The sequence below is a fragment of the Nerophis ophidion genome, linkage group LG09, assembly GCF_033978795.1.
Source record: "Nerophis ophidion isolate RoL-2023_Sa linkage group LG09, RoL_Noph_v1.0, whole genome shotgun sequence".
Classification (NCBI taxonomy): Eukaryota; Metazoa; Chordata; class Actinopteri; order Syngnathiformes; family Syngnathidae; genus Nerophis; species Nerophis ophidion.
The window spans coordinates 41,482,551-41,489,827 of NC_084619.1; positions in this window are offsets into that span (position 1 = coordinate 41,482,551).

Sequence of the window (7,277 nt, forward strand, 5' to 3'; positions counted from 1 at the left end):
CAGTGAATTTTGCTGTGATTGAATCACAAAGTGGTTGTTGTTGTTAAATTTGAATATATGACTTGTTGTCAGGGGACCCCCATTGAGCTGGGGGCCCTTAGCAATTGCCTAGTTTGACTACCCGGTTGCAATGGGCCTGTGTACAGGTTTTCCAGCTGTGCGGAACACTGTGTTATTGTTAATCCATTTATTTATTTACTTTGCTATCTTCTTCGCCTTGTAATAAACCTGCTTCATTATCTTCCATCTCTCTTGTATTTGTTCCAGAGTCCGAATGAAACCAGCATTCTCCGTTTTCTTAGCTACTTTTTAGAATGAATATATTTAATTTTTTTCTTCCATCGGTGCACTTCAAAATGTTTACAGATTTTATTTTCCATCCCTCCATTTTCTGCCGCTTATTACCTTTGGGGTGGCAGGAGTCGCTGGTGCCTATCTCAGCTACAATCGGGCGGAAGTCGGCATACACCCTGGACAAGTCACCACCTCATTGCAGGGCCAACACAGATAGACAGACAACATTCACACTCACATTCACACACTAGGGCCAATTTAGTGTTGCCAATCAACCTATCCCCAGGTGCATGTCTTTGGAAGTGGGAGGAAGCCAGAGTACCCGGAGGGAACCCATGCAGGGATGGGGAGAAAATGCAAACTCCACACAGAAAGATCCCGAGCCCGGGATTGAACCCACGACTACTCAGGACCTTTGTATTGTGAGGCAGACGCACTAACCCCTCTTCCACCGTGAAGCCGTTATTTTATTTTGTGAAGCAAATATAGTCTCCTCTTCATTTCAAAGCTTAATGCTTCTAGATGCTCCCGACGCCATGTTTGAGGTGTTGCCTGTATTTTGATTGATTGAATTCGCTTCCAGGTTATATCCTGAGGCTAGCGCAGGCGCGGTACAGTGTCTTGAGTATATATCCTCCATATTGGCAGCTCATTCAAAGCTGGCTTCCTCGCAAAAAAAAACCTTGTAGGTACATGCATCTTGTAGTTTAACAATCGATCGCCCCACCTATGACATTGTGACAAGTCAAAGTACTCCAAGGAACTCTCTAATACAGCAGGGTTATTTTCTTTATATAAGGTCCAACTAGATATTTATGCTGTAAAAATGTCTCTTCAAACATTATTTTGGACAAGCAGGCCAGCCAGTAAGCCACGCCCTCAAGAATGAGGGGTGGCACGAGACACTGAAACCGGAAACTACATTCAGACCATAGATTAATAGGCAAATATTAACAAATGTTTTTAAGTTTTTATAATTTTTCAGCATGACAAATGAGGCTCTGCCAACCCTGACCGCACACCCCTATTCTGTATACTTTAATAATGTTTTACTGAGCAACGTCAAATTGGGGATTCAGGATCATTCTTCTCAAACTACTACTACCACGGAGAAATATAATCTTAGAAAAAAATGTAATTTAAAACATTTGTACGCACGTACAACACTTAAGACCTTCAGTGTAGCTCTATGTGGAATTAAATTATGGAATGGATTAAGCAAAGCAATCACGAATGTGATCCACTTCAAGAAACTCTTCAAACTTTAAATGTTTACAAAGTACAAAGAAGAAGAACCATGATAAACATTCTGAATGTATTTCATCCATCCATTCTTTCATTCTCAAAATAATCTTACTTATTTCATCATATGAAAAATGACTTACTTCACCAATTATTATTTATGTATTTATTTTTATTGTGATTACTTATGGAATATATCGTGAATAAATTGATAACCCGGAAGTGAACAAAAGTTTTAGCAACTGTTATGTAAAAGAAAAGGGGTAGGATTAAATAAACTCTGCTTCTTCCTACTCCTTTCCGAACATGTTGAAAAGAGAAACTGGAAATTGTGATGTAGAATGTTGAATGCTTGCATGTTTGAAATAAACTCAAACTCAAACTATAATATTAAGATTCTGGCACAATAATTTGACATTTCCCATCTGGCAACACTTGTGTGCTTGTGAGTCATTTACAACTGTAGTCTACCTGTGCAACTGGCTCTGCCAAACACATTGACCTGTTAATCCTGTAGATGTGCGTGTGTTCATATTGAGACCGCCAACCTGTTGAGCCTTGTCACATAAGCAGTTCTGACCGTGTCTGTTCCATACTCAACAACATTAGAGACAAATTAATAGTGAGAGAGGCAGAGGTTAAATTTAATCACACAAGTCATGTTACAAATAGACTGGCTTTCACTTGTTTAAAGGGGCTGCAAATTCCTCACAGTAAAAATTTTCAAAGCAAAAAATAGAACAAGCACACCATTAGCTAGCTTATGTTATCATTAGTGATTTTTACAGAACACATTTGTGTTAAAACGGTCTATATTTTCCACAATTAATTAATAAATTTTTTTGTAATGATTGCTGTTTACGGTGGTCACTCAGGGAATGTGTGCACGCATAAAATAGAAGCCCAAGTAAAGCAACAAACTTTGCAGTCATGTTGTTATGATAGAAAATGCATTTGATGACAGCTTACGCCAACTATCCAAATTGCTATCAATAGCTGACAACACCCAAAGCGTGTGTACGTGTTACGTACGTACATACATTCTGTGATTTATCCGTTATACAGAGCTCGAAATCGGGCTAGTGCGTAATATACGTTAGGTCAGGAAAAAACACAGAGGCTATTTCAACTCAACAAGCCTGTGCAGGGAAACCTGCGAAACAGGCTTGTAGGGACATACAGTAGTTACGTCATTACGTCTTCTCAGAGAGAAGCCGAGGAGCCAAGTTCACAGCTGCCTTTTAAACAGCTACTGCAGGGGGACGAATAATCCAATGATGTCTCCGGTAAGATATATATCACAATTTTACCATCCAAAAACATGCTGGTTTACGTAGAGAAACATGTTTGCTTGACCGCTCTGTGTTAAAAACAAACACCGCCTGTGTCTCGGTGCTAAAGACAGCTGCAATACACCACTTTCCACCAACAGCATTGTTCTTTATAGTCTCCATTATTAATTAAACAAATTGCAAAAGATTCAGCAACACAGATGTCCAAATTACCGTGTAATTATGCGATGCAAAGAGATTACTTTTAGCCGTAACTGGTGCTGAGCTAAAATTTCCTGTCAGTCCGTGACGTCACGCGCACACGTCATTATTCCGCGAAGTTTTCAACAAGAAACTCCGCGGGAAATTTAAAATTGCAATTTAGTAAACTAAACCGGCCGTATTGGCATGTGTTGCAATGTTAATATGTCATCATTGATATATAAACTATCAGACTGCGTGGTGTGTAGTAGTGGGTTTCAGTAGGCCTTTAAGGAAGAATGTTTCAAGATAATTCAGTGTTACATATACACAAAGTTGTATACATGAACTGTTGACAATTTGGAGTGCATACCGTATCCATCCATTCATTTTCTACCGCTTGTTCCTTCCAGGGTCGCGGGGGGTGCTGAAGCCTATCACAGATTCATTCGGGCGGGAGGCGGGGTACACCCTGGACAAGTCGCCACCTCATTGCAGGGCCAACACATATAGACAGACATCATTCATACTCACATTCACACACTATGGGTCATATTTTTGTGTTTGCCAATCAACATATCCCCAGGTGCATGTCTTTGGAGGTGGGAGGAAGCGGGAGAACCTGCAAACTCCACACAGATAGAGAAATCATATTTTTAATATTATGTTCAATTGTAACTGATTTTTGTTCCATCAGTAAAACGTAATGTGGACATTTTATCATGAAGGTCTGCTATTTATATAGGCAAATATGACAACGAAAGTATCACTGATCTATAGTTTTCTACAAAAAGAACACTCTCAACACCAGTGTACAATGCATGAAAACATGTGTGCATGTTATGATCATATGTAGAAAAAAACTATTTTAATTCTACATTGTGTATAATTACACTAAGTGTGCATACAGCAACCAGAGTTATAAAGTAATCTATACATGTCTCACATGACTGTCTATCTTTGTGTGTTAGCTTTAAAAATGACAAATAATAATGTTTTTTATATAATAATTGTATATAAGTATATATATATATATATATATGTATATAATTTATATTGTATTATATGTTTAACATATATACTTTTATATATGTATATATACATACATAAATATATATATATATATATATATGTATATATATATATATGTATATATATATATATACATATATAATCAATCAATCAAAGTTTATTTATTTATATAGCTTTATATATCGAGTGTCTCAAAGAATTGCACAAGCCACAACGACATCATCGGCTCAGATCCCACATCAGGGAAAGAAAAAAATTAACCCAATGGGATTACAATGAGAAACCTTGGAGGGTACTGCAGATGTTCTTTTGGGTTATCAAGGGGGGGGTTTGCTGTAGCCTTTCCCAGCTGCATTTAGGCTGAACGCAGGCTACACCCAGGATTAGTTGCCACGTCATCGAACGCACTTTTTAGGTATCTTGCTTCTTATAATTGCGGGTAAAATCGTGGCATCATGGTGTGCTACAAAAGCGTTTTTTAAGTTTTTTTTTCGGACATGTGTATTCACACGATGTAAGCCAGTGTTTTTCAACCACTGTGCCGCGGCACACTAGTGTGCCGTGGGAGATTATCTAATTTCCCCTATTTGGGTTAAAAATATTTTTTGCAAACCAGTAATAGTAGTCCGCAAATGATGTGTTGTTGTTGAGTGTCGGTGCTGTCTAAATGCCTGGTATGTTCGCATACCAGGCACGTTGTCCGTTGATTATTTATGCGTCATATAACGTACACTTATTCAGCCTGTTGTTCACTATTGTTTATTTATTTTAAATTGCCTTTCAAATGTCTAATCTTGGTGTTGGATTTTATCAAATAAATTTTCCCCCAAAAATGCAACTTCTACTCCATTGCGACGTATATATGTTTTTTTCCTTCTTTATCATGCATTTTTGGCCGGTGCGACGTATACTCCAGAGCGATTTATAATCCGAAAAAATAAGGTACTATAACAATACCAATGGCTGAATGAAGAATTGGAGAAAATGTTGGATTAGAGGGTGGCATTGATTCCAGTAATGATCACGGTAGTGTGGTCTGGAACCCCCAAACCAGGTGGATGTCTCCAGTAGATACAAGGAACAAAATCTGTGATTTCCGTACAAAGGAGTGCAATACTGGGAACAACTATGATCCTGCGCAACATTTTCATACTGGTTGAGGCGGGAAAAACAAAAAACTATGTACATATAGGATCCCAAGAAATTATTATATCATACACCTTACATATTGATTTCAGGAGTTCAATTCAGACCAATTGGACAGGACATTTTTGCAGTTCATTTGCTGATTGGAGCATTACCCCGTAGCTCACAATATTGAACTTTTTGTAAAAATGTTCCAATTTCATGCGTCACTGAACTTGGGGTTTTTATTTGCTGAAAGCCATAATCATCAAAATGATTAAGACATTAAATACAATCTTGATATATTCCACTCTGTGTGTACTGTAGTTATTCTATAGAAAATAGGTTTCATATTTTGAATTGAACTAGTGAAATTAATTAGCTTTTCAAACAAATTATTGAGATGCACCTGTATTGTGCACACACCCACGAAGCAATCAGCCATGACCACCACACGAACTAGCGTTGAACTTTATTAAACTAAAAGTATGCAGAAATGACACAGACAGAATATAAAATGCACCACAAGCCATGTCTCTCTGCTCCTGTCTCTTCCTGGGTGTTGAACTCATTAGACTAAACTACAGCCTGTTTGTAAGATAACTCGTCTTTTTTTGAAGAAACGCTTTAAATCAGGCACTTCGGCTGCAACAATCTCAAAAAAGACCTGTAAAATTTGAGAAAACCCTTAAGTATTGACTGTATTTAATGTACACCGTTCAGTTGTATTTTTATATGAAAAGCCTTCAATTTAAAAACATCAAGTTGAAGCATTTGATTAGTTCAAATGATAAAAAACACCCGATTTTCAGTGTGCATATCAGCCACACACAGCTGATTTGACGGCTGAAATATGCCGTGCAGCTCCAACCATGCAGCCACTATATAAGTATGCAGCAAGCAGCACATTTGATACCCTTTAGTGCACACGAACTGAGTAGCTGTCAAAAATATAACAGGCAACTAGACAAATTATGCAAATTTATGCAAAACATTAACAAGAAGAATTAAAGGCACAAATGAGGTGGCTACACTTGAATTGTTAAGATTATGAATAATTACCATACATCTTTTTACTCTTAATATAACTTGTTTTTGATAAACAAAGCCTTAATTATCTGAATACTTTGGAGGATTCCGGTGACCTTCATTAATCTTAGACAACAAGTCTCTGGTGAGACTTGAGATGAGGCCCATGTGCTCCGAGGAACAAGTACAGCCCACATACACACGCTGACATGCATGAGGTAATAGTGTTAACATTGCACTAATGTTAAAGTATAAGTATAGTAACTTTGCTGAAACTTTGCTCAAAAGTCAAAGAGTGATTTAAAATGTATTCACAGTAAGTGTTTTGAGTTATTTTTTAGGAGGTATCTTTTGCGTACTGGAAAAAAAGGAATAAGGGATACAAGTCTTAAACCATCTGTTCTTTAATGACTCACACTATTCTGAGTTGCAAATTTAAATGACATATTTTACATAATTCTTTGTCAAAAACATACCATACGAATTGTATTTATAAAGTGACAACTTTCACAAACTAAGTTATCAGTTTGTCAACCTTTTTTTAGGTTATAGTCTTCTGTGTATTTGAAATGTGGCACATGTTTTGCTACCATGACACCACTAAATCATAATTATTTCCCTGGAGTTTCTGTCTGTTCCAGGGTACGCTTTATTGTGGCCACTAATTAATTGAAGGCTTACAACTTGTTGGATGTTTCCTTTATACATTTTTTCATAGTTTGGAACGGTTTATTATTAATGCACTGGTGACTATTCTGTATTTTTTATCTGTTTTTGATCACATCAGGTAACACAGTGTTAGCAAAATTGAAAACAATGTCATTTGTTGAGTATTAATATATATACTGTGTGCGTATGTGTATATATATATACATACAGACATATATATATATATTTATATACATACATATATATATGTATACATACATACATACATACACACACATATATATATATATATATATATATATATATATATATATATATATATATATATATATATATATATATATTGGTTCAATATATTGGTTCAAAGTGAGGTTGGAAATAAAGTTTTACTCCGAGAACTTTGTCCCTATATAT